This window comes from Piliocolobus tephrosceles, chromosome 20 (assembly GCF_002776525.5).
Source record: "Piliocolobus tephrosceles isolate RC106 chromosome 20, ASM277652v3, whole genome shotgun sequence".
In the NCBI taxonomy this organism is placed as follows: Eukaryota; Metazoa; Chordata; class Mammalia; order Primates; family Cercopithecidae; genus Piliocolobus; species Piliocolobus tephrosceles.
Genome location: NC_045453.1, coordinates 16,287,901 through 16,314,779, shown reverse-complemented (window position 1 = coordinate 16,314,779; position 26,879 = coordinate 16,287,901). Strand labels below are relative to the sequence as shown.

Below are 26,879 nucleotides of genomic sequence, written 5' to 3'. Positions count from 1 at the left end.
TGAGGCACTGTCTAAAAATAAATAAATAAAATTACAATGAAATGTTCCAAATAAACAACACTGATACAGACAGGAGACAGGGAAATACTGGGTAGAAGAGGGTGGTTCCCCAGCAAAGGCCCCACCATCAAACCTGGATACTCATGGCTGTAAGTGAGGACAAGCATTTCTGTTTTCGCACCCAAAAAGTTGCCTTTTGGCCTGGCACTCCCCTATCCTGTACCCATATAAACCCTGAACTCCAGGCTCCAGAAGCAGATGAGGTGATGAGGAGACAAGGAGACAAGCAGACAAGCAGATGAACAGCAGAACAGTGCAGCAGAGAAGGAACATCTGGAGGAGTTTGGCTGTGGACGTTCAGAGAATTGGCCACTGGATGGCCAAACTCCAGGGGAAGATTATCTTCCCACTCCATACCCTGTCCAGCTCACCATCCATCCTACTGAGAGGCACCACCGCTGCTCAGTAAAACCCCTGCATTTATCCTTCAAGTCCACGTTACCTGATTCTTCCGGGACACTGGACAAGAACTCAGGATACAGAAAGCTGTCACACTGGCCCTCTACCCCTGCAAAAAGGCAGAGGATCCCCTCAGCTTGTTAACACTTAAGCCATCTGTGGATGGCAAGGCTAAAAGAGCACGCTGTAACATATTCCCTCTTGGGCTTTGGGAACTGCAGACAGCCACACCTAGATACTGCCGTGGGGCTGGAGCCCAAAAGTGTCCACTCCGGTTCCTGCACCTGCCCATCTGTGTGCTCCCCCTCCCATTAGGGGTTTGAGCTTGCTGCGGCTGAACAGAAGCCACACCCCTATCGCATGTCCTGCGAGACGGGCCAGGGAACGCTCCCATTTCAACACTGCACTTTAAGAAGTGCATTTAAAAATAAAGGGTCTGGCCGGACGCGGTGGCTCATGCCTGTAATCCCAGCACTTTGGGAGGCCGAGGCAGGTGAATCACGAGGTCAGCAGATCGAGACCATCCTGGCTAACACAGTGAAATGCCGTCTCTACTAAAAATACAAAAAAAATTAGCCGGGCGTGGTGGCGGGCGCCTGTAGTCCCAGCTACTCTGGAGGCTGAGGCAGGGGAATGGCGTGAAACCCAGGAGGCGGAGCTTGCAGTGAGCGGAGATCGCACCACTGCACTCCAGCCTGGGTGACTGAGCAAGAGACTAGTTCAGAGAATTGGCTCAAAAAAAAAAAAAAAAAAAAAAAAAAGACCCCAGGGATGTCTGTTGATGTGCAAAAGTTTCTAAAAGATTCAGTATTGTTATTGGCTCTTTTAAAAGAATTTATAAAAGACAAATAAAAAACTTGAGACTAATTAATTAAAAAATAACATCCAGCTGGGCACAGTGGCTCACATCTGTAATTCCAGCACTTTGGGAGGCCAAGACAGGCAGATCACGTGAGGCCAGGACTTTGAGACCAGCCTGGCTAACATGGTGAAACCCTGTCTGTACTAAAAATATAAAAATTAGCCAGGCATGGTGGTGGGCACCTGTAATCCCAGCTACTAAGGAGGCTGAGGCACAAAAATCATTTGTACCCAGGGACGGAGGTTGCAGCGAGCCAAGATTGTACCACTGTCAGCCTGGGTGACAGAGCGAGACTCTCTTCTCCTTATTCTCCTCCTTCTCCTTCTCCTTCTTCTTCTTCTCCTCCTTCTCCTTCTTCTTTCTTCTTCTTCCTCTTCCTCCTCTTCCTCTTTTCTTCTTCTTTTTTTTGTTAAAATAAAAAAATGTAAATCTGCTAATTTTCACTTTGTTACTATCTGATATGGTTTGGCTGTGTCCTCACTCAAATCTCATCTTGAATTCCCATGTGTTGTGGGAGGGACCTAATGGGAGGTAATTGAATCATGCAGGGGGGTCTTTCCCATGCTGTTCTCGTGATGGTGAGTAAGTCTCATGAGATCTGATAGTTTTATAAAGGGGAGTTTTCCTGTACAAGCTCTCTTCTCTTGTCTGCTACCATGTGAGATGTGCCTTTCACCTTCTGCCATGGTTGTGAGGCCTCCCCAGCCACATGGAACTGTAAGTCCATTAAACCTCTTTCTTTTGTAAATTGCCCAGCCTCAGGTATGTTTTTATCAGCAGTGTAAAAACGGACTAATACAGTAAATTGGAACCAGTAGAGTGCGGCACTGCTGAAAAGATACTCAAAAATGTGGAAGCAATTTTGGAACTGGGTAACAAGCAGAGGCTGGAACAGTTTGGAGGGCACAGAAGAAGACAGGAAAATGTGGGAAAGTTTGGAACTTCTTAGAGACTTGTTGCATGACTTTGACCAAAATGTTGATAATGATATGGACAATGAAATCCAGGCTGAGGTAGTCTCAGATAGAGATAAGGAACTTGCTAGGAACTAGAGCAAAAATGACTCTTGTTATGTTTTAGCAAAAAGACTGGCGGCACTTTGTCCCTGCCCTAGAGATTTGTGGAACTTTGAACTTGAGAGAGATGATTTAGGGTATCTTTTGGAAGAAATTCCTAAGCAGCAACACATTCAAGAGGTGACTTAGATGCTGTTAAAGGCATTCAAGTTTAAAAGGGAAACAGAGCATAAAAGCTTGGAAACTTTGCAGCCTGACAATGTGATAGAAAAGCATACCCCATTTTCTGAGGAGAAATTCAAATCAACTGCAGAAATTTTCATAAGTAATGAGGAGCCGAATGTCAATCCCCAAGACAATGGGAAAAATGTCTCCAGGGCATGTCAGAGGTCTTCACAGCAGCCCCTCCCATCATACGTCCAGAGGCCTAGAAGGAAAAGATGGTTTCGTGGGCTGGGCCCATGGCCCCCTGCTCTGTGCAGCCTAGGCACTTGGTACCCTGTGTTCCAGCCTCTCCAGCCATGGATAAAAGGGGCCAAGGTACAGCTCAGGCTGTTGCTTCAGGCTGTTGCTTCAGCCTGTTGCTCAGGCTGTTGCTTGGGGGTTTGCATCCTCAAGCCTTGGCAGCTTCCACATGGTGTTGAACCTGTGGGTACACGGAAATAAAAAATTGAGGTTTGGGATCCTCCACCTAGATTTCAGAGCATGTATGGAAATGCCCAGATGCCCAGGCAGAAGTTTGCTGCAGGGGTGGGGCCCTCATTGAGACTCTCCACTAGGGCAGTGCAGAAGGGAAATGTGGGGTTGGAGCCGCCACACAGAGTCCCTATTGGAGCACCACCTAGTGGAGCTGTGAGAAGAGGGCCATCATCCTCCAGACCCCAGAATGGTAGATCCACTGATAGCTTGCACCGTGCACCTGGAAAAGCTGCAGACACTCAATGCCAGCCAGTGAGAGCAGCCAGGAAGGGTGCAAAGGCTGCAAAGCCACAGGGGTGGAGCTACCCAAGTCCATGGGAACCCACCATCAGCATGACCTGGATGTGAGACATGGAGTCAAAGGAAATCATTTTGGAGCTTTAAGATTTGACTGCCCTGGCTGGATTTCAGAGTCTCATGGGGCCTGTAACCCCTTTGTTTTCACCAATTTCTCCCATTTGAAATGGCTGTATTTACCGAATGTTTGTACCCCCCATTGTATCTAGGAAGTAGCTAACTTGCTTTTGATTTTACAGGCTCATATGTGGAAGGAACTTGTCTTGTCTTGGATTAGACTTTGGACTGTAGACTTTTGAGTTAATGCTGAAATTAGTTAAGACTTTGGGGTCTGTTGGGAAGGCATGATTGGCTTTGAAGTGTAAAGACATGAGATTTGGGAGGGTCCAGGACAGAATGATACAGTTTGGCTGTGTACCTACCCAAATCTCATCTTGAATTCCCAGGTGTTGTGGGAGGGACCTGGTGGGAGGTAACTGAATCATGGGGGCAGGTCTTTCCTGTTCTGTTCTCATGATAGTGAGTCTCACGAGATCTGATGGTTTTATAAAGGGGAGTTTACCTGCACAAGCTCTCTTCTCTTGTTTGCCGCCATGTGAGATATGCCTTTCACATTCCACCATGATTGTGAAGCCTCCCCAACCACGTGGAACTGTAAGTTCATTAAGCCTCTTTCTTTTGTAAATTGCTGTCTCAGGTATGTCTTTATCAGCAGCATGAAAATGGAGTAATACACTACTCCATCCTAAAGGCTAAAAGAAACCATCCTGGATAAAGTGTTTATAAAAGGTATGCCCTCTGGCTGGGCATGGTAGCACACCCCTGTAATCCCAGCTCTTTGGGAGGCCAAGGTGGTAGGAATCACTTGAGCCCAGGAGTTGGAGACCAGCCTGGGCAACATAGTGAGACCTCTTCTCTAAAAAAAAAAAATTAAAAAGTTATGCCCTCAGGTAAAGTAGATTTGCTCCCTTTTCAGAGATATCCATGCTGGACTCATGCATAGCAAATCCTTTCTTTGCCCAATTCCTGAATGGGCTTCACTCAGAACTCAGTAGTTTTATTTTATTTTTTTATAATGTGCAAAGAGGAGAAATAACTCAGTAAATTTGGCTAAGAAACAGTAGCTACATTAAAAAGACCACCTATTGAACTAAATCCATCTCCAAAATACACCTTTCTGACATTTAGCTGGCCATCTTAAAACATTTTTGTAAAATAAATTTACATATGTAACAGAAATTTTCATTTGTAAGCGTTCTGAGAGGGATGACTGAGTCACTAAAAACTCTTACCATTGTTTTAAATTTACATTAACAAGTCTTTGCTTTGTTTAAGGTGCTTTCCCTTGCCAATTTATTTTAACTGGGCCTTTACACCCTTCTTTCTTGGTTTTGGCAAATGATGGTACAATGTTTAGACCTCAAGTCTCAGCTCTGTGCTTTTGAGATGTAAATTTTGTCTTGTTTCACTGAAGACTCATCTTCATTTATTTATTTTATTGTTTGAGATGAAGTCTCGCTCTTGTTGCCCAGGCTGGAGTGCAATGGCGCAATCTTGGTTCACTGCAACCTCTGCCTCCCGAGTTCAAGTGATTCTCCTGCCTCAGCCTCCCAAGTAGCTGGGATTACAGGTGTGCACCACCATGCCTGGCTAATTTTGTAGTTTTAGTAGAGGCAGGGTTTCACCATGTTGGTCAGGCTGATGTTGAACTCCTGACCTCATGTGATCCACCTGCCTCAGCCTCCCAGAGTGCTGGGCTTACAGGCATGAGCCACCATCCTGGCTGAGTCATCTTTTTAGAAGGCAAATTATTGCCTAGTTAACAATTGCTTTGAGCAATGAAACAAGTAATTGGAAGATTGATCGTCTGAGTGGGGAAAAATTTATTTATTTATTTGTTTATTTACATTGAGGCAGGGTCACACTCTGTTGCCCAGGCTATAGTGCAGTGGTGCAATCACAGCTCACTGCAACCTTGGCCTCCTAAGGCTCAGGTGATCCTCCTGCCTCAGCCCCCACCAAGCAGTTGGGACTACAGGCATGTGCCACCATACCCCGCTAATTTTTTGTATTTTCAGTAGAGATAGGGTTTCACCATGTTGCTCAGGCTGGTCTCAAACTCCTGGGCTCAAGCAATCCACCCACCTTGGCCTCCCAAAGTGCTGAGATTACAGGCATGAGCCACCATGCTTGGCTGAAAAAATTATTTAAAAGCTAGAAAATATAAATTCTTTATGAAAGCTTAAGATCGCTTTCTGTATGTATATCTATATATCTATATGGGTTGTGTGTATGTGACAATATTTGGTAAATTAAGCTAGTTTTTAAATTATTGATGTAATAGCAAGGGCTTCAAAATTACCAGTTAAATATAATTCAGAAATGGTTGCCTGGGTCTACTGGTTAAACAGGTTCATGCTGTCTCTAATACATGTTTTAAGGGCCATAAAACTCCTGCTTCTATATTTTTGATACTTGCTTGATTTGTCTGCGAGCTTGTTTTTGGTTTTGAGTCTTTGGATTGTGGAATCCAGACAGGTGGCCATATTAAGACCTGGGGACATGTTTTCAGCACCTAGACCACCAGCTAGCTTCAAGGCAGAATCAAGCCCAATATGGCCCCTTCCTCCCTGGCCCATCTTTGCCTCTTGGCTATTCTGGGAGGGGTTTGATCCTCTAGGCATCATTTTCACAGATCTGCCTTCTGTCCTGAGCTCCAAACTTGGCATATAAATTCTGGACCCAGAGGAACCTTGCCCTCTTTAGCCATTCTGGGTGCCACATGGCTACTTGAGACCCAGGATGACTGGAGAAGACATTAGGGAGGGTACCTGTGTCAGAGTTACAGAACTATTTTTTGTAATCTAAAATCTTAAAGTCATGTTATATAAAATTAAGTAATAATCATAAAATATCTGGGTCATTTATAAATAAATTAAAATATCAAACATTAATTATTAAACATAAGTTTAAGTTGATATGCTTTGGCATCTTATTTTTTATATGGTATAGAAAAGCTAAATATATTTACATTTGATAATAAAGAAAAATGTGAGGCTGGGTGCAGTGGCTCATGCCTATAATCCCAGCACTTTGGGAAGCTGAGGCAGGAAGACTGCTTCAGCTCACGAGTTTGAGACCAGCCTGGGCAACATAGTGAGATCCTATCTTTACAAAAATAAAAACATTAGCTGAGACTACAGGCCACATTTTATATTTGTATATTAAAATAATAATAAAATCTGATTTTTCTCTCTCGGAGACAGAGTCTCACTCTGTCACTCAGGCTGGAATGCAGTGGTGCGATCACACCTCACTGCAGCTTTGAACTCCCAGGCTCAAGTGATACTCCTGCCTCAGCCTCCTGAGTAACTAGAACTACAGGTACACAACACCACACCGGCCAATTTTTTTATTCTTTATAGAAACAGGGTGTCACTATGTTTCCCAGGCTGGTCTCCAACTCCCAGGCTCAAGTGATTCTCCTGCCTTGGGCTCCTAGAGTGCTGGGATTACAAGTGTGAGCCACCATGCCCAGCCTGGTTTTCTCTTTTAAACAAAAAACTCATGCAGTATTAGTAAAATACAATAAAATATTTTTGCTCACCTTTTGAGTAAACTGCAAAAAATTTTTAAAAAAGGAAAGGTCAGGAGAGACAGATTCTGTCTCATTCTAGTCTTGTTTAGGTCTTTTGATTGTTTGGAAAATGGAGTCTTCTATCAAAGAGTAAAGGTTTTTGCTTTTTAAAATCTGAATTATCACAGTGACCTGTGATCCTATTTTGATAAGGTATTTTAATCCTTTAACATATTTGACAGGCTTCTCAAAATCAAATTTCAAATTAAAAATTGTCTTTTTTTTTTTTTTTTTTATCTTTAACTTTGGAATGCATCATAGGGTCCTTGCGGCATCCAGAAGAAAGATAATAAAAGGGCTTATTTGATATGTTATATTACATGGGAAGCATTGCCAAATAAGGAATAATGGTTAGGCCATGCATAGTGGCTTAAACCTGCAATCCCAGAACTCTGCAAGCATGGATCGCTTCAGCCCAGGAGCATGAGATCAGTCTGAACAACGTGTGGAAATCCTGTCTCTATTTTAAATAAACAAATAAAAAGGAAAAAGTAATGATGTTTAACTTTCTTTGAGTTACGTTTTTATGAATGTTACTAACATATGTTCCAAAATTGTATAAGATTCCCCAAATTCTGATATGTCTGGATGTGTGTGTGCATATATATACGATTTCATATATATGTAATTATAGTTACTATGTTAAATTACTGAAGATCACAGAAATGAACAAATTTGTCAATTGTGTCTTTAACAATGACAATTAAATTGGCTCTATAGTTAATTGCTTAATTTTGATGTAGTTTCTGAAAGTTCTTGGCTGGTATGGTGGCTCACACCTATAATCCCAGCACTTTGGGAGGCCAAGGTCGGAAAACTGTTTGAGCCCGAGAGTTCCAGACCAGCCTGGGTAACATAGGGAAATTCTGTCTCTACAAAAAATAAAAGTAAATTAGCTGAGTGTGGTGATGCATGCCTGTGGATCCCAGTTACTAGGGAGGTTTAAACCTGGGAGGTCAAAGATACAGTGAGCCGTGATCACAGCACTGCATTCTAGCCTGGGTGACAGGGTGATACCCTGTCTCAAAAATAAATAAATAAAAATAAAATGAAAACTCTTCTCAAGCAAGTAAAATCCTAGAGTATCATGTCTTCAAGGAGGTTCATGGAAAAAGTAAAAAAGACTCTGAGAAGCACTTTGTTTTTCCTGACAGGCACTCTTAAATACAGGTTTCTGATAACTTTTCAGTCATATTATTTGGACTGGGTAAGAATTCCCAGACCTGGGCCGGGCACAGTGGCTCAAGCCTGTAATCCCAGCACTTTGGGAGGCCAAGACGGGCAGATCACGAGGTCAGGAGATCGAGACCATCCTGGCTAACACGGTGAAACCCCGTCTCTAATAAAAAATACAAAAATCTAGCGGGCGTGGTGGCGTGCGCCTATAGTCCCAGCTACTCAGGAGGCTGAGGCAGGAGAATGGCATAAACCCGGGAGGCGGAGCTTGCAGTGAGCTGAGATCAGGCCACTGCACTCCAGTCTGGGCGACAGACAGAGCGAGACTCCGTCTCAAAAAAAAAAAAAAAAAGAGATTTCCCAGAACTGTAATAAAGAGACTGACTGATAAAAGTGCTCACCCAAGCAGGAGAGGAATTAATTGAATACCAAGACAATAGTCTCCCAGATTTTCATGCTAAATCAGGCAGTACAGAAATTGTTTAGATATGCAATTTGAATGACCCCGTGGTCCAAGACAAATTACCTATGATAACCCATCTACAAACAGTGCTATACATCTGACTTGGGGAAACAAAATTGGTGTTTAAGAGGATATAAACCTAATGTTAAGCATGGGCTCATAGAGAGCCTGAATGGTTGTCTAGTCTTTCCTGAGTCCTTAAAGCTTCCGTTATTAAAAGCTCTGCACTCCATCACTCCTCATGGAAGAGATAAAATTATCCAAACAAAAATCATATATATATATGATACATATATATATATGATTTTATGACTGTTCTAAATTGCTGAAATAGTTTATGACCAGTGTTTGACTTGTTAAACTTATAATCCTGGGAAGACAATAAAAACTTCAGGTATATTTCTGCTACCTGATGGGCTATTTAAACATTTATAGATGAATTTCATTCAATTGTCATTTTCAATGTGTGTTTTCTGGCGTTATAGAAACTGTCCCATGTAAGCGAGCTGATGCTATAACAGCAGCTAAAAGATTATTAGGAAATGTGTCTCTCATGGACATTCCTGGAGAAATCTCCAGTGATAGAGGTACTTGTTTCACCGGACAAGTTGTAAAACAGCTAAATAAGGTATTACAGAAACGATAATATCTGGAAAAGCTAACAAATCGACTGTATTGCCTTGATCAAAGGCATTAGGAATTGATAACAATCAGATCCACTTTCAGTGGAAAACATGAGTTGACTCCATATGAAACAGTCACTAAAAAGTCTATGCTCCTAATAATAGAATCTCGTATATCTTCCACTCCTAATCTCTCGTATGACTAAATGCTACGAGGCTTTCTTTCTTTTTCTTTTTTCTTTCTTTTTTTTTTTTTTTGAGACGTGTTCTGGCTTTGTTGCCTACACTGGAGTGAAGTGGCACCATCGTGGCTTACTGCAACCTCCACTTCCTGGGCTCAAGTCATCCTTCCACCTTAGCCTCCTGAGTACAGCAGCTTGGACCATGAGCGTACACTACCACGCCTGGCTAATTTTTGTATTTTTGGTAGAGACTCGGTTGCACCATGTTGCCCAGGCTGGTCTCCAACTTCTGAGCTCAAGCAATCCTCCTGCCTCAGCCTCCCGAAGTGCTGGGACTCCAGATGTGAGCCACTGCACCCAGCCTTTCAAGGCTTTAATACATTCTGCCAAAGTACATTTTCACCAGGTAAAAGAAACTTTTCATGATCCACTGACTAAGGACAGTTGAAGACTTCACTATCTAGAACTCATAGAGACTGGGACTTTTGGAAATACCATCAGAGAAAAATTGCCCTTGCCACCCACACTGCGGCAAAACTTTGTGACTTCGAGCTTTGGGTTTGTGATCTTGCAACTCAGAAGAGCCCCTCCAGAACTGTATGCCTGTTGGAAAACATAAGATAAAGCTATCCACAGAAGGTTCTCCCCAGAAGCAGGTGACATCATCGATGTGGACAGCTTTCCCAAAATCAGGGATCAACACTCCTCTGCCATCATGAGATTCTTACTTCTCCTAATTTTTCCTTACTTAGGCCTCTGTGAACAATAGAACTGGAAAAGAGGTCTTATGTGCACCCGTGGGGTATACTTTTATTTGTGGAGGATTTTGCAGCCAACCTTATACATGGACAATCTGATGCTTTGATAGACGGAAGATAAAGGGCCAATGTCGGTGAGAAATTTTAGTGGTACATTTGTTGCATCATAATCAGTCAGAAACAGAACACTGGTCCACTCTTAACCTACATCATAGGTTAAAGAAAACATTGCGGCAGGTACAAGAGGCAATCAGCTTGACCCTTCACTGAGCTGTTAACACTTAGCTGTCCACAGAGTGTAAGCTGAGTGAAATGAGCCACTCCAGGTCCTGCCCACAAGGGGGTCAAGGTCAAGGGAACAAGTACCATCTCAAGGCAACCATCAGGTAACGGTCAGGCAGTTGTTAACCTGTCTCTCTAAAATAATAATTGGTCACATCTGGCATCAAGGAAAAAATCAGTCTCCCAATAGAAAACACCTGAAGCTGGTGACCTGCAGCTTCCCAATAAGATCTCAGGATTTGGGTGAGTGGGTCCAAGCATGTGCACTAAGAGGCAAAATGGCGGAGTTAAACTGGTACATGACCTTTCTCTAGGAACACTCGACTGGTAAGGGGAAAATGCCTCAAAGTGAGCATGCACACTACTTCAGTAATTAGTGTGCACGCACCCCCTCCCACGTGTTGACAGGCTACTGCACATGCGGACAGCCTGCCCCAAGGAAAAATTCAAGGGAGGAGAGATGCAAAACTCCAGAAGCATGCCAATGTATAAAATCCCAAGTCTAACATCAAACAGGGCACTTGGATTGCTCAAGTTGCCTGCTTGGCCCTGTTCCAGGTGTACTTTTCTTCCTTTCATTTCTGCTCTAAAACTTTTTGATAAACTTTCACTGCTTCTCTAAAAAAAAAAAAAAAAAAAGAAAAAGAAAAAGAAAATATCACCAGGGGGGCTTTCACTCTTCTAGATGGGCATCATTTGTTAGATCTCTATTTCCATGGTTTGGAGTAAATGAGGCAATAATTAGAAATTTATCCCTTATAATAGTCTCTATAACAGATTCTACTACAAAGGTTTTCGTCAGGCAACAGACTTTAAACTCTCTTGCTAAGTTGTACTAGGCTGGGTTCATGCCTGTAATCTCAGCACTTTGTGAGGCAGAGACCAGACGATTGCTTGTGAGTTGTGACTAGGAGTTTGTGACTAGCCTGGGCAACACAGCAAGATCCCATCTCTACAAAAAATAAACACAAAAATTAGCCAAATATGGTGTCATGTGCCTGTAGTCCCAGCAACTTGAGAGGCTGAAGCAGGAGGATCACTCGAGCCCGGGAGATCGAGGCTGCAGTGAGTTATGATCTTCAGCCTGAGTGACAGAGTGAGATCCTGTTTCAAAAAAAATTGAATAAATAAGGTTGTGCTAGATAATAGAATGGTTTTAGATTACTTAATGACTGAACAGGTAAATATCTGTGCAGTTGCTGACACTTCTTGTACATAGAAGAATACATTGGGTATTACAGAGGTTCGGTTACAGAAAATTAACAAATCCCTTATAACTCATTTTGTGCTTGGCTGAAACGAATTGACTATCTAGTTGATTCTTTGATCTATTTGATTTTTGTTGGTTTGGTTCATGGGGACCCTGTCTAAGGCACATAATCCAAACTCTTGATATTATCTTCCTGATAGTCATATTAATGATAGTAGTCTCCCTGGTACACTGTATTCTCTCAAACATTTTAAATGTTTGCATGCAGCCATCATATAATGTCAAATGGTCTCTCTTCAACTGGAACAACAACATTTTAAAAAACATAACCATGAGGACACTGTAACCTATAAGTTTTGTGTTGAAACTAGAAACCCAGATGATGGTAACTGAGATGGCTGCTAAAGCCCTGGGTTCTGGTCACATTCCTACCTAAGTGAGAACTTAACCAAAAGGGGAGGGTTTTTAAACAAAATTATGGCAAGTCATAATGTTGGAGTGAGCTCACGTACTAGACCCCCACAGACCAGAACAGATTAAACCAAAGTGGAGTAATTCATGCTAAATGCGAAATAACCAAACTAAAGCTTTAAAGAAGCAGATAGATCCTAAAACAGATCAAGAGATTGTAGAATAGAAAATAGAAGATTCTAGCATAAGGAGTTCCCCTCTACTCTAATCCTTACAAAAAAGGAATCTAAAGCCCTCACAAAACCCACTCTTCTGCTGTTTCCAAGTGGGATTTGAGCCCAAATAAGTACATTTACAATGACGACAGAATGATATCAATGCCTAAAGTTTTGAGAGGTTGACAAAAAGCGAATTGTTAAATTAAGTTTAGCTTAAATCTACCTCCTTATGTTCATCCTAAAGATTTCTCTATACATAGTGAAGTATAGTCTAGCTGACTGTGTAAGCAGACTGTAACCTACTCTCATACCAATCACTGAGTTTTGGTCAGTCAAAGGTGGCCAACTGTTCAAGCTGTATTCAAATAAGGCAAATGCCAAGCTGTAACCCATCCAGCTGTTTTTGTATCTCATTTCTATTTTTTGTATGTCACTTTCCTATTTCTGTCCACAGGTCTTCTCTGACCATGCAGTAACCCTGGAGTTTTTTTGAACCTATTCTGGTTTAGGAGGCTGTCCAAATGACCAATCGTTCTTTGCTCAATTAAACTCTTACATTTAATTTGTCTAAAGTTTTTATTTTAAAACAACTAAGCAGGCTGGGTGTGTTGGCTCATATCTGTAATCCCAGCACTTTGGGAAGCCAAGATGAGTAGATCAGTTGAGCCCAGGAGTTTGAGACCATCCTGGGCAACATGACAAAACCCTGTCTCTATAAAAAATACAGAAGATAATTAGCTGGGCATACTGGTGCGCGCCTGAGAATTGCTTGAGCCCAGGAGGCTGAGGTTGCAGTGAGCCAAGATTGCACAGCTGAACTCCAGTATGGACAGCAGAGTGAGAACTTGTCTGAAAAAAAAAAAAAAAGCTAAGCAGACTGGGTATGAAGAAGCAAGATCTGACTCAAGCATCAGATGGGGATAGAACAAGATGATGATGGAGGTTTATTCCAGCCTGGAGAATCTCAGGTGCTATTACTGATAGCCTTGTCCTGATTTGGTATGTGGCATGCGGTCACAAACTCTCATCATGCTCATCTCTGCGTTTTTAAAAAATGTTTTACTCTCTACTTCAATAGATGCAAAGATCTTGGCATTTCTCATAGCAAGGGGCAAGCATCTAGCACAAAAGAGGCTCTCAAAAGAAAAGTTCATTTCTTCTCCTCTTTGAACTTTAAAGCGACTTTCATCTAACTTTTGACTTGAACTTCCACTTTGCTCAGAAAAGACTATAATGAAATGGATAAAAGAATATACCTTTGATAAGAAAAAAATGGATTTCTAACCCTTCTCTCCTTTGGATCTCTCGTTTGCACATGGAATAATAGTAACTATGTAGATGCAGTCTGCTGGTCAGTTGGTTAATTACAGCCAGTCCTCAGATAACATCATTACATTCAACATCCTTTTGTTATAACATTGTTGAGAAAACAAATTGATTCCCAGCCAGGGTCACTGTCTGTGTGGAGTTTGCATGGTCTCCCCATGCCTGCATGGGTTTTCTCCAGGTACCCTGTTTTCCTCCCACATCCCATGGATGTGCACTTTAGGTGAACTGGCATATCTAAATGGTTCCTGTCGGAGTGTGTGTGTGTGTGTGTGCGCGCGCTCTGTGAGGGACAGCATCCTGTCCTGGGGGGACGCCCACCTGGCGTCCTGAGCTACTAGGACAGGCTGCCACCTGAGACCCTGAATTGGAATAAGCAGCTTGGAAACTGAATGAATGAAAATGAGTGAATACAAATTATTGTAAAATAAAAAATCCATACAGTATATGATAATCATACAAATGCAGGACAATAAATGATGTGATCCAAAAGCACTCAGTGAGTCTGCCAGATTGGTTCTTGTTTTTGAACTGTATAGTGGGAGGACATGCTCCTGAAAATTTTCGCTTTACAAACATTTATTCCTTGATTTAACCCACCACCACCACGACCGCGCTCACTCACTGATTAACCAAAACTTGGGTCAATTATTCTCTTGTTTCTATTAATCTTTGTAAAAGGTATGTGTAGCTCACATTTATTTCGATGTTTAATATTAGAAGTGTTTTGATCTTGTTTAGAAGTTTGGTGATATTTTTGTAAGCAGGAATATGCCAAATATGCCGTAGGAACTTAATTCTTGTTTCTATCAGAGTATGGAGCTGCAGACACTTTTTTTTTTTTTTTTTTTTTAAGAAACAAGGTCTTGGCCGGGCGCGGTGGCTCAAGCCTGTAATCCCAGCACTTTGGGAGGCCGAGACGGGCGGATCACGAGGTCAGGAGTTTGAGACCATCCTGGCTAACACGGTGAAACTCCGTCTCTACTAAAAAATACAAAAAACTAGCCGGGCGAGGTGGCGGGCGCCTGTAGTCCCAGCTACTCGGGAGGCTGAGGCAGGAGAATGGTGTCAACCCGGGAGGCGGAGCTTGCAGTGAGCTGAGATCAGGCCACTGCACTCCAGCCTGGGCCACAGAGCGAGACTCCGTCTCAAAAAAAAAAAAAAAAAAAGAAACAAGGTCTTACTCTGTCACCCACGCTGGCATCCTCAGTGGTGCGATCACAGCACACTGCAGCCTCAAACTTCTGGGTTCAAGCAATTTTCCCACCTCAGTCTGCTAAGTAGCTAGGACTACAAGTGCATGCTGCAGTGCCTACTGATTTCATTATTATTAATTTTTAAGCTAACTATGTGTGACTTTTGTTATACTGCTGGTATGTGCAAAAACAGGGAAGAGCTAAAGGGCATTTCTTTTTTCTTTTTTTGAGATAGGGTCTCACTCTCTTGCCCAGGCTGGAATCCAGTGGCCCGATCTCAGCACACTGCAGCCTCCACCTCCCGGATTCAAGCCATCCTCCCAGCTCAGTCTCCTGAGTAGCTGGGATCACAGGCTTGTGCCGCCATGCCTAGTTTTTGTATTTTTAGTAGACACTTGTGGGATGTATGCAATGTGGCTTCAACTGAGGCCCAAGAAAATGGTGCAGACTGCTTGTGGCCCTGAAAATTGCAATTGCCCTGAAAACTGCAGTTGCCCTGAAAATTGGAGTGTGGTTCAACTTGATATGGTTCTATGTGGCGTTCTAATATTTATTAATCTAAAGTGGTTAATGAAATAAATTGGACATAGGAGTTGATATCCGGTATCCTCAGGTTACTGATTTTATTTTTATTATTATTATTTTATTTTTTTTGAGACAGAATCTCAATCTGTCTCCCAGGCTGGAGTGGAGTTGTGTGATCTCGGCTCACTACTGCCTCCACTTCCCAGGATCAAGTGATTCTTGTGCCTCAGCCTCCCGAGTACCTGGGATTACAGATGTGCGCCACCAGGCCCGGCTAATTTTTGTATTTTTAGTTGAGATGGGGTTTCGCCATGTTGGCCAGGCTTGTCTCAAACTCCTGACTTCAGATGATCCGCCAGCTTTGGCCTCCCAAAGTGCTGGGATTACAGATGTGAGCTACTGAACCCAACCCTGATTTTTAAAACGTTGTATACTGTGAAGCACCACATTAAAGTACTCTAATCTTACAAATTTTTAGTGTTTTTGAATTCTCAGCCAGGTGCAGTGGCTCATGCCTGTAATCCCAGCACTTTGGGAGGCTGAGGTAGGCGAATTGCTTGAGCTTAGAAGCTCGAGACCAGCCTGGGCAACGTGGCAAAACCCCACAGCTATATTTAAAAAAGAAAAAAATGAATTCTCCAGTTCCCCAGGCTCATACTCAAAGAGAGATTTAAAAAACCGACAAAAGGCTCTCTCCTTGTCCAAACTTGGCCTCTACTCCCTCCTGTCCTTGGCCTGCCTGGCCCAGTTTTAATAAGAATCCTGCTAAGTTATCCACCATCCTTGATATCTGATCAAGTTTCTGATCCTTCACCTCTGATATATAAGTCCTTGGTCTGCCTCTAGCAAGAATCCTGCTAGTTCAGTTTAGCTAGAATCCCCCTACCCATGATGTCTGCTCTTAGTAATTTTTCAGCTATGACCCCCTCACTCTTCTTGTTGCCTATAAATCCCCACTTCCTGCCCTTGCTCTTTGGTTGAGGCAGACCTCTCTCCCCTCTTCCAATAGTGCTGGATAAAATCCTCCTGTTTTTAAAAGTGTCAGAATATATCTATATATTTATATATATAGATATATATATATAGCAAACCTAGAGCCAGGAAATATAAATGAAGAGTTCTTTCCTTCCTTTCTCTTTACTTCCTTTCTTCTTCAGTCTTTTTTTTTTGTTTTTGTTTTTTTTTTAAGAGATGAGGTCTCACTATATTGCCCAGGCTGATCTTGAACTCGAGTTCAAGCAATCCTCCTGTCTCTGCCCCCTAAAGTGCTGGGATTATAGGCGTGAGTTACACACCTGGCCTCATTCCTTTCTTTGTTTTGCCCTCTTTCCCTCTATCTCCTTCCTTCCCTTATGTTAAATACAATTTTTAGGAGTTCATTATTTGGATTGGGCTCTGGCATTAGACTCAATGGACCAAACTAAAATGGAGTACAAATGCTGAAGTTCCACACCACCAAGCCGAAACCAAGATTTTTTTTTTTTTTTTTGAGATGGAGTTTTGCTCTTGTCACTCGGGCTGGAGTGCAATGGCATGATCTCGGCTCACTTCAACCTCTACCTCCCAGGTTCAAGCAATTCTCCTGCCTCAGCCTCCTGAGTAGCTGGGGAGTATAGGCGCCCACCACCACGCCCAGCCAATTTTTGTATTTTTAGTAGAGACAGGGTCTTACCATGTTGGCCAGGCTGGTCTCAAACTCCCAACCTCAGGTGATTCGCCTGCCTTGGCCTCCCAAAATGCTATGATTTACAGGTGTGAGCCACCACATCTGGCCTGAAACCAAGATTGTTATTAAACTTTCCAAGAAATCAGGAGAGAGTGAAATAATAACCAAATCTCCAAACAGGCCAGTTTTAGACCTACATGACTACAGGTGCATACCACCACACCTGCCTAATTTTTTTGTAGAGACAGGGTCTCACTATGTTGTCCCGGCTGCTCTCGAACTCCTAGGCTCAAGTGATCCTCTTGCCTTAGCCTCCCAAAGTGTGTGATTACAGGTGTGAGCCACCACACCTAGTCCAGCCATTCTATATTGTTCTTCTGTGCTCTCTTAATGTGTAAACATGCCTTTTATTTAAATAATTCCAGGAACTGGCCTTAGGAGGTCCAGAATATCAAACCAAGGTTGAGAGTGTCCCATCTCAGGAAAGAACGCTGAAGAATTGATTTACAGCCTTGTTGCCTCCAGCTAGACCACCAGGTGGCCCATTACTCAACATAACCATTGCAACTAGATAATGCTGACCTGCACACCCTACCCCTCAGAGCTTTGCCCCGCCCTGCCTGCATATCTACCCGATATTTAATTTTATAGTTTTTAATTAAAATATGGATGGTTTCATGAATTTGCATGCCATCCTTGCACAGGGGTCATGCTAATCTTCTCTGTGGCATTCCAATTTTAGTATATATGCTGCCGAAGCAAGCACTAAGTGTGGTTTCATAGTCCCCCGAAACAGGAAATATTTACTTACTGCTTAACTTACTTGCTATTATCTGTAGGGTCACGACAGGAAACAGAAGGCACACTCCCACTTGAGTAATTTGAAGGTAATCTAATAAATCATTAACTTATTTATAATGGCATGGGCAGGGTGTAGGAAAATTACAACGGTTAGCATAAGACGGTGGGGCTACGACAAAGGGAGGCAGTGGTTACCAGGACTTGGAACAAGAGGGCTGTGTACACCAGACACTACGGCCTTCGGATGAAGGCCACCGCCAGCCTTGGTTAAGTCTGCAGGGGTGGGGGTGGGGTGTTGTGGGAATAAAGACCCCAACTTCCATCTTCTCCCGCTTTCCACATCCCACTGCTGCTTTCTAATGGCTGATCCCAGTCAGAAACCAGAGGACAGGGAAGTGTGTGGATGAAGTCATGAGGCTAGTTTCCTGAGGCTCAGACAGGCGAATAGGGAATTGGGAAGGAAAAATGGAAGATCTCTCTCATATTCATTTAGGCAAAATGAAACAACTGAACCTTCAGAATGCTGCCTGTGTGTGACTTTGGGCATGTGTGTTTACCTGGCCTGTTTCATCATCTGTAAAATGCTGGATAAGTTTCTCTACCACGTATAGTTATTGTAGAGACATATGTGGTGTTGCTTAGCACCCCGTATCAGTTAGCTATCATTGTCGCTAACTGCCAAAACTGAGTAGCACACAACACTAAGTTTTTACTTTTCACATTTCTGCAGGTTGGCTGATCTGGGCTGGGTTCTGCTTCGAGCTGGTGGCCAAGGCTAACAGGCAGCACTGGCCAGCTTGTCTCTTGTCCTGTTGGACCAGTGGGCTGGCTGAGGTGTTATTATTCTCATGGAGACAGCTGGGATGCAGGAGAGCAAGCCCAGTTGTGCAACTGTGTCTTAAGGCTTTAGCTGTGTTGTATTAATTTTTCTGGAGCTTCGGTAACAAAATACCACAAACTTGATGGCCTAAAATATTTTCAAAGTAATGGCAAAAACCGCAATTACATTTGCACCAACCTAATACAAATTTATAGTCTTATGGTTCTGGAGATCAAAAGTCAGAAATTGGGTTTCATTGGGCCAATCGAGGGAGGGAGGCGGGGGCCCAGTCAGGGAGTCGGCAGGGCTGCGCTCCCTTAAGAAGAATCCGTTTCCTTGTTCCGTGGCTCCCTCCATCTTCAGAGTTGACAGTAGAGCATCTCCAATCTACTGTTGCTTCCATTTTTACACCAACTTTTTCTGATTTTTGACTCTCCAGCCTCCCTATTTATAAGGACCTTTGTGATTACACTGGGCCTAGCCAGATAATCGCATCTCCAGAACATTATTTAATTACATCTGCAAAGTGTCTTTTACAATGTTGTTACATGGTCACAGGTTCTGGAGATTGAGTGTCCCCCTTCTGGGGGGCGGGGGAGGGCATCATTCAGCCTACCAAATAGATCACACCTGCTAAATTCCATTGGCCAACATCAAGAGAGGGAAGTACTCATAAATGCAGAATGGGGAGACAGTAAATATTTCTGACAGTAATGTAATCTACCACACATCTGGTATGATTTTTTTTTTTTTTTTTTTGAGACAGAGTCTTGCTCTGTCGCCCAGGCTTGAGTGCAGTGGTATGATCTCGGCTCACTGCAACCTCCGCCTCCTGGGCTCAAGTGATCCTCCTGCCTCAGCCTCTGGAGTAGCTGGGATTACAGGAGACTGCCATCGTGCCCAGCTAATTTTTGTATTTTTAGTAAGATGGGGTTTTGCCATATTGGCCAGGCCGGTCTTGAACTCCTGACCTCAAGTGATCTGCCCGCCTCAGCCTCCCAAAGTGCAGGGATTACAGGTGCGAGCCACCGCGCCCAGCCAGGTTTTTAATAAACGCTTACTGAATGTAAGTTGGACTACGACGACTCATGGTGCTATACTTTTCGAGGGCTTCCTGAAAAACTTCCTGAAAACACCAGTGAGCACTGATCATCTTATGATCACAGCCACACTGTTGTCTGAGCTTGAGTTACTGCTGGGTCTGCAGGCAATGGTCAAGGTGGATGAAAACTACAATTTAAGGTCTTTATTTACTCATTCCATTTATAGTGCTGTTGTAACTCCAGAATCACATTGAAAGTTAGACTCTGAATTTTCCTTCTACTCATTACTCCAAGCAAGATGACACATTATCTGCTTTAAACCTTCTGAAGGTGCGGAAAAGAGGCTACAGGATTTGAGAGAAACAGTTTCCTTTTAATCCTCTTACCCCTTTGCCAGAAACGGCCCAGAAGTCAGCTGAGGAAGCACATATCAAGGCAGGGAAGTCATGTATTGCTCTGCTTTGAGCAGGTTAGAGCAAACCTGGAGTGCTTTGTCTACCCGTGGACACCAATCTCTAAGAATGGCACTCACAAAGAGTGCACGTAGACAACATATGGTTAAGAGATTCAAAACTGTGGCACTGACTTGAGGCAGGGTTGGAAGGGTTTCGGCTTGGAGAAGAGAGGACCTTCAGATGACCAGAAGGTAACATGATTTGTGTGGCTAGAGGGAGAATCAGGCAATATTTTCCTAGCTCTGTCCACTGAAAAGGCCTAATGACCAAACAAGTGGCAATGAACTTGCTTATTGCCCGGACTGGTTGCTAAATACCATTTCCAGCAAAACCAGGGCTCCTTGGAGAAATGGCTGATTTCAGATCTGGACTGAAAATGTACAACATGAGCCTGGAAATCTTACTATACCAGAAAGCGAGGAAACTGACAAGGTTAGAATTGTTTCAAAAGGACTCAGGAGGCAAATTGAGTTGAGTCCCACTGACTGAAGACAGAATTAGGTAATATTGATTAGAAGGCCATGCACAGTGGCCCACGTGTGATCCCAACATTTTGGGAGGCAGAGGCAGGTAGACTGCTTGAGCTCAGGAGTTCAAAAACAGCCTGGGGAACATGGCGAAACTCCGTCCCTACAAAAAATACAAAAATTAGCCAGGCGTGGTGGCGTGTGCCTACAGTCCCAGCTACTTGGGAGGCTGAGGTGGGAGGATGGCTTGACCCCAGGAGGTTGAGGCTGCAGTAAGCCATGATCACACCAGTGTATTCCAGGCTAAGTGACAGAGTAAGACCCTAACTCAAAAAAGAAAAAATAAAAAGGTAGCATTGATAAGGCGAGCTGCAACGAATTGAAATAAATGTTTAAAGCCACAGTCCATGGTTTAATGTATCTAGGCAAAAATAATCAATGGTTGCCATTATGACAAAAAAGACATCCAGATGGGGTCTTGCTAAGTTACCCAGGCTAGTCTTGAACTCCTGGCCTTCAACTCCTGGAATTCCTCCCACCTTGGCTTCCTATAGGTGTGGGACACCGCCCCCGACCCCATGTCGTTTTCTGTTTTTTTTTTTTGAGACAGAGTCTTGCTCTGTCGCCCAGGTTGGAGTGCTGAGGCGCGATCTCAGCTCACTGCAGCCTCCACCTCCAGCGCCCAGGTGATCCTCCACTTCAGCCTCCCAAGTAGCTGGGACTACAGGCACCTGCCACCATGCCTGGCTAATTTTTCTATTTTTTGTAGAAGCAGGGTCTCCCTATGTTGCCCAGGCTGGTTTTGAACTCCTGGGCTCAAGTCATCTGCCTACCTCAGCCTCCCAAAAGTGCTGGGATTACAGGCATGAACCATGGTGTCCAGTCCCCAAGAAGTTTTGGAAAAAAAAATGAAGGTGGTGATGGGCACACTGACAGCCCAGACTCACGGGCAGAATATATGCATGTAACAAACCTGCATTTGCGCATCCTATTAAAAACTTTTTAAAAATTGGAATTTGATAAAACTGCTAGAATAGTGGGTCTTCAATTTTAGTATGTGCCAGAACCACCTAAGGGGCTTTTAAAAACACCTATGGCTGCGTTCTACTCAGTTTTATTTTTTAAATATTTATTTATTTGACAGAGTATCGCTCTGTCCCCATACTGGAGCACAATCTTGGCTCACTGCAGCCTCTACCTCCTGGGTTCAAGAGAGCCTCCTGTCTCAGTCTCCCAAGTAGTTGGGATTACAGGCGTGTGCCATCGTGCCCGGGTAATTTTTGTATTTCTAGTAGAGATGGGGTTTCACCATGTTGGTCAGGCTGGTCTCGAACTCCTGACCTCAGGTGATCTGCCCGCCTCAGCCTTTCAAAGTGCTGGGATTGTAGGGGTGAGCCACTGTGCCTGGCCCAGAGTTTTATTTATTAAAAAAAAAATATTGGCCGGGTGCGGTGGCTCACACCCATGATTCCAGCACTTTGGGAGGCCGAGGTGGGAGGATTACCTGAGGTCTGGCGTTCGAGACCAGCCTGGCCAACATGGTGAAACCCTATCTCTACTAAAAACACAAAAATTAGCCAGGTGTGGCGGCACACGCCTGTAATCCCAACTACCTAGGAGGCTGAGGCAGGAGAATTGCTTGAGCCCAGGAGACAAGAGGTTGCAGTGAGCCAAGATGCTGCCACTGCGCTCCAGCCTGGCTGACAGTGCAAGACTCTATCTCAAAAAAAAAAAAAAAAAAAAAAAAAATTGTTGTGGGTACATAGTAGGTGTATGTATTCATGGAGTAAATGAGATATTTTGATACAGGCATGCAATGCGTAATAATCACAACATGGAAAATGGGGTATTCATCATCTCAAGCATTTTTTGTATGTTATTTTTATTTTTTCTTTTTAATTACCCACACTACACAGATATACCCTGAAGCATTTATCCTTAATGTTACAAACAATCCATATAGTTTGTTATAACTATAGTTATATAGTCTTTAAAATGTACAATTAAATTACAGACTACAGTCACCCTGTGTGCTATCACATACGTTTTATTCTTTTTTGGATCCATTAACCATCCCCACTTACCCCTCACCCCCCTACTACCCTCCCAACCTCTCATAACCATCCTTTTACTATTTCCATGAGTTCAATTGTTTTGATTTTTAGCTCCCACAAATAAGTGAGAACATGTGAAGTTTGTCTTTCTGTGCCTGACTCTATCCAGTTTTTGATAGAGTCTGGGGTGGAGATTGAAGTTGTATTTCTAACATCTAATATCCGAGATGATTTTGATGCTGCTGGTTGGGAACTGCATTTTTTTTTTTAAAGACAGGGTCTCGCTCTGTCACCCAAGCTACAGTGCAGTGGCGCGACTGACTCACTGCAGCCTTAACCTCCTGGGCTCCAGTGACCCTCCCACCTCAGCCTCCTGAGTAGATGGGACCACAGGTGGGCTGCATCATGTCTGGCTAACTTATTATTTTTTTGCAGAGATGGGGTCTCACTATGTTGCCGAGGCTGGTCTCAAACTCCTGGGCTCAACTGATCCTCCCAGAGTGTTAGAATTACAGGTGTGAGCCACTGTGCCTTGGCAAAACCATACTTCTTGCTGGGCGCAGTGGCTCACGCCTGTAATCCCAGCACTTTGGGACACCAAGGCGGGAGGATCGCTTGAGGTCAGGAGTTTGAGACCAGCTTGGGCAACATGGTGAAACACCATCTCTACCAAAAATACAAAAAATTAGCTGGGAATTGTGGCAGCTACTCAGGAGGCTGAGGTGGGAGGATCGCTTGAGCCCAGGAGGCCGAGGTTGCAGTGAGCTGCGATTGTACCACTGCAACTCTAACCTGGGTGATAGAATAAGAACCCTTCTCAAAAAAAAAAAAAAAGAAAAGAAAAGAAAACCGCTTCTCTAGGTCTATTAATGCAGCATACAGAAGAATACACTTAATGATGCCATGAAATTGCAATCGGCAAAATTAAGACTAGGAAACTCTCCAGGACAATGACTTAGCTTCTCCAATAAATATATTGAAGGGAACAAAAAGAGAGACTCTAGATTTAAAGAGAGTTTAGATGTCTTTAAAGAGGTATAGAGTGAATCTACAGATAAAATGTCTAGGATTTCCTTCAACATTATTTGGGAGAGGCAGTAGACGGGTATATATTGTTAAAGGTAGAGGAGCACAAGGGCAGTTCATTCTACTATTCACTAGTGTTTGGAGACAGTCTCGTTCTGTTGCTCAGGCTGGAGTACAGTGGTGTGGTCTTGGCTCACTGCAACCTCCCCTCCCAGGTTCAAGCGATTCTTTTGCCTTGGTCTCCAGGCTAGCGGGGATTACAGGCCTGCACCACCACACCTGGCTAATTTTTGTATTATTAGTAGAGATGGGGTTTCACCACGTTGGCCAGGCTGGTCTCCAACTCCGGATCTCAAGTGATCTGCTCGCCCTGGCCACCTTTACAGGTATGAACCATCGCTCCTGGAGAGTTTAGTTCTATTTTAGAATGTTTTCCTAAATGCAGTCACTATTTAATGAGTGACTGTGCCAAATGCTTTGATATTACTATTTACTTTTCATAATATTAACAGGTCTTGTTTCATAGATGAGGGTGCAATTTATTTGCCTCCCAATCCTTTTGGACCTGGGCTAGGGGACTCACTCTCCTGCTTGCAGCAGTAATGGGGGTTCAATCTGATGCCATCAAAGCTTTGCCTTCAGAAGCTCTTAATCTCCAAATTGACTCCCTCCTAAAGACAAAAATAAAAAACTACCTTCTTTAAACCTTACCTTTAAAACATAGTCTACTCCCTTAACTGGGTGTGGTGGTGCACACTCGTCTCAGCAATTTGGGAGATGGAGGTGGGAGCATCGCTTGAGCCCATGATTGCACCACTGCACTCCAGCCTGGGTAACAGAGTGAGACTCCATCTCTCAAAAAACAGAAAACCTCAAGAAAACCCATATAGTGTACACGGCCCCCGCCACCCCTCCAAAGCAATTCCTTTACGGTAGAAGGCCAGGCGAGGTGGCTCACACCTGTAGTCCCAGCACTTTGGGAGGCTAAGGCGGGTGGATCACCTGAGGTCGGGAGTATGAGACCAGCCTGACCAACATGGAGAAACCCTGTCTCTACTAAAAAAATAAAAAATTAGCCAGGCATGGTGGCGCAGGCCTGTCATCCCAGCTACTCGGGAGGTTGAGGCAGATGACTAGCTTGAACTCAGGAGGCGGAGGTTGCGGTGAGCTGAGACTGCACCACTGCACTCCAGCCTGGGTAGCAAGAGTCAAACTCTGTCTCCAAAAAAAAAAAAAAAAAAAAAAAAAGTTTATTTTGTAGATTTTCCCCTCATTTTGGATTTGTCTTGTTTCTACATGACAGCATTTTGGGCAGGAACATCCCAAGAATGAGACTCTGGCCTCGATGTATTATATATGTCCAGTGATCCATGTTAATAACCTGGATCACTATAAAGTCATTTTTAAAAATAATTTTGAGAGGGGGCTAACTGGAGCCTATATTAACTACTTCTTAAAAAGATGGGCCGGGTGCGGTGGCTCAAGCCTGTAATACCAGCACTTTGGGAGACCGAGACGGGCGGATCACGAGGTCAGAAGATCGAGACCATCCTGGCTAACACGGTGAAACCCCGCCTCTACTAAAAAATACAAAAAAAACTAGCTGGGCGAGGTGGCGGGCACCTGTAGTCCCAGCTACACAGGAGGCTGAGGCAGGAGAATGGTGTCAACCCGGGAGGCGGAGCTTGCAGTGAGCTGAGATCTGGCCACTGCACTCCAGCCCGGGCGACAGAGCAAGACTCCATCTCAAAAAAAAAATAAATAAAATAAAAAGATGAAGAAAAAGCCTGAGGATGCATTAGAAATTAACAGACTCAAGAGCCATGACAACAAAATGCCACCAATGAATCTTGGACCAAGAGGAAAAACGTTAAGGGACATTATGGGACAACTGATGAAATTTTAGTATGAACTGTGTATCAGACAACAGTATCTTATCAACATTAATTTCCTGATTTTGATAATTCTGTAGTTACAGAAGATAATGGTCCTGTTCCTAGAAAACACATTTTTAAAATTTTATTTTTTTTCAGACAGGGTTTCACTCTGTTGCCCAGGCTGGAGTGCCATGGCGTGATCTTGGCTAACTGCAACCTCCTCCCCCTCCTGGGTTCAAGCGATTGTCCTGCCCGTCTCTCAGTCTCCCAGTAGTAGGACTGCAGGCACGCACCACCATGCCTGGATAATTTTTGTATTTTTGATGGAGACAGGGTTTCACCATGTTGGCCATGCTGGTCTTGAACTCCTGAGCTCAGGTGATCCTCCTGTCTTGGCCTCCCAAAGTGCTGGGATTACAGGCATGAACCACCGCACCCACTCTTCCAATTTTTGAACCATGATTCCTTTCTATTCAAAAGCTATACAAAGTTAATGACTGTGTTAAGTGCTATACTGGGGGCCATCTGCAGGATTGCTCTAAGATAAACAGGCGTATGTAAACAACCTATTTAGGATCTAGGAAGACCAATTACACAATTGCACTGACTCGTCCTTTCAGTAAATAGATGCATACATGTTCGGGACACTAATATATTCAAAATGTGGTCACTGAGGAAACTTAAAGATTAGCATATAAATTGGTAATTACTACACTAGGTGCTCTATTGCAAGAACTCTATAAATGTTGAATTCTGAAAGTAATTTTTAAATTCATGCTGATACACAAGTTAAAGGATTATTCATACTGTTGGTTCTGAAAAAAAATTTCATACATTCATTCAGCTATTTTAAGCCCATCTCTGTATTAGCATATATTAAAACAAACTGCCGGCTCAGGGCATGAACACTGAAAACTTAAAAGTTCATTTTTATATAACCATAGAAATCTCTGAGCAGATACAAGTACTGTTAACAGTAGCTGCATTAGTAAGCAGATTCCAAGGTATGGTCCAACCATGTATATTTGTAAATAAAATGGTATTTGTTATGGTACTCTCTTGTACTGTTCACATTCTTGACTTTTAGTCTTCACATCCCATGGTATGTTTCCTCCCTATTGTTTCAAGGACGACACTGAAGCACAGTGATTAATGACTTGCCCAAGATAAACCATATACTAAATCCCAAACTCATGTTTCTGGGGAAGTGAAAACAAGATCCTGTTCTCATACTCAAGATAGGAATGGCTTCCCAATGCCAACTCCAATTCAAAAAACCATTTAAGAATCTGGTCCTAAGTGGACATATGCAATAAACTCAAAACAAGTC

The 26,879-nt window shown here is 43.3% G+C and overlaps 1 non-coding gene across 1 annotated transcript; it reads right to left on the bottom strand.

The window, feature by feature from the left end:
* Window positions 1–17,665: 17,665 nt before the first annotated feature.
* On the bottom strand, window positions 17,666–17,772 carry LOC111553327. The gene has a single exon (XR_002734901.1). It is a non-coding gene; the product is annotated as a U6 spliceosomal RNA (small nuclear RNA).
* Between the last annotated feature and the right edge of the window lie 9,107 nt (window positions 17,773–26,879).